Below are 2,190 nucleotides of genomic sequence, written 5' to 3' on the forward strand. Positions count from 1 at the left end.
TTGGGAGGCCGAGGCGGGTGAATCATGGGGTCAGGAGCTCAAGACCAGCCTGGGCAACATGGTGAAACCCCGTCTCTACTAAAAATACAAACATTAGCTGGGCATGGTGGCAGGTGTCGGTAATCCCAGCTACTCAGGAGGCTGAGGCAGAGAATTGCTTGAACCTGGGAAGCAGAGGTTGCAGTGAGCCGAGATCGCGCCACTGCACTCCAGCCTGGGCAACAGAGTGAGACTCCATCTCAACAACAACAACAACAACAAAAGTAATTGCAATGTTGTAAATGTAATGGCAAAAACTGCAATTACTTTTCCACCAACCTAAAGGAAGGAGATCCTGGTGCCTTGCCCAGGCATGCCGTTTATATGGAAATAGAAAGGGCAAAGGTACACAGGGAGATAACTAGATAGCATGAAGCTCTGATCTCAGCTCTTTGTCCGCTTGTGGCAGGTGCAATTAAGCCTATTTAACAGAAACTCAAAGGCACACTTGTCCTGCTGTACAGCGAACACACCCATTTGTAGAGCTTGGACCATATATATCAGTGACCCTTGACTTGACATAGCGTGCAGATGGAAAATGGGGTGAAAGTCCTTCTTCCAGAGTCTGAAGTTGACCCATGAGCTGTCTGAAGCCAGCAGGCCTGGCCAGGGCTTAACACATCCTCCCATAATGCACACACATTAGCCAGACTACACGTTTATTTCTCAACCTACATATTGACTCTCCACTCTGTGTAGTTTTCAACAGTGAGCATCCAAAAATCTATCAAATAGCCACTATTCTTACAGTCAAAGTGAATTTTTATCAATAGTATTCTTTTCAGATTTCTTCAGTAAACTATCTACCAAAGGGACGGTATAAACCCTTCTGCTATGAACAGTTATCACATAAAGATATGTATTTCCATCCTGGCCATGTTATTTGGGTTTGTTTGATCTTTATTGGGCCACAAGAATATTAGCATCTGGAAGTCAGCAAGTTCTCTGAAAAATCAAACTGGTGACTTGTTGCCAAAGATGGTACCCAAAGAGCTATCTATCCAGTATTTATTCCCTGTGTCATTCCTTCTGCTTGAATCAGGACTGGACCTGTGACTAGGTTTTAACCAATAGAATAAAGCAGAAGTGATGCCTGTGACTCCTAAAGTCAGATCCTAAGAAACATCGAAAGTATCACCCTAAGTCTCTTGGAGCATCCTCACTGGGAGACGTCCATGCTGTAAGGAAGCCCAAGCTAGTCACGTGGAGAGGCAGCTTTTAATGTGGGGTTTTTAAGAAATCGGAATGGGGGGAAGAAAAGAAATTGGAATAGGAGTATGAGAGGCATCTTTAAGATACAGATGTCCAAACAGCCCCAAGCTGTTCCAACCTTCAGAGCCCAGGTGCAAGCCGTGTGAGTGAAGCAGTTTTCAAACAATCCCAGCCCTAGATATTATCTGGCTGCAGTGCCATGATGGACTCCAAATTAGAACCACTCAGCTGAGCTCAGGAAAGCCTTAGAACCACAGAACTGTGTTTTAAGCCGGGAGTCAGCAAACTACCTGATGCAAACCAAATCAGGCCCACTACCTTGTTTGCTAAGCAAAGTTTTATTGGCACACGGCCACACTCATTGATCGATGTATCGTCTATAATGCTTTCATGCTGTAATGGCAGAGTAGTAGAAACACGGCCTTCAAAGCTGAAAATACTCATTCTCTAGCCCTTCTCAAAAAAAAAAAAAAGTCTGCCCCAATTGAATCAGAGAACACAAAACAGTTCTGTACCCTCCCTTTGCAGGTAGGATGGTGGTGAAGGAGGTTGGACCGTGGAAGACCTTGGGTAAGGGAACCGCCTCACTCCCTCCCTCCACCAAAGACAAACAAACCAAAAAAAAAAGTTTGCCAAATCTGTGTTTTAAGCCACTAAGTTTGGGGGTGGTTTGTTAGGCACCAGTAAAGAAAACAGAACATTGATAATTTCACAATCTGTATTTTGCAACTGAAGGATACTGAAAAACCGATTTCTAAACTAAGTACTATAAAATGTTGCCAAGGCCACTTGTTCCTTTGCCTACCTTCTTTCCTGGAGCAAATGTTCTAAGTGTTCCAATTCCATTAGCAGAATCATGACTCAGCACAAATTCAAAGGCCTACAACCGAGTTTGAATCACAGCTGGGTCACTTTCTCTATTTTTTTTTTTTTTTTTTT

This window comes from Colobus angolensis, unplaced genomic scaffold (assembly GCF_000951035.1).
Source record: "Colobus angolensis palliatus isolate OR3802 unplaced genomic scaffold, Cang.pa_1.0 Scaffold119, whole genome shotgun sequence".
Lineage (NCBI taxonomy): Eukaryota > Metazoa > Chordata > Mammalia > Primates > Cercopithecidae > Colobus > Colobus angolensis.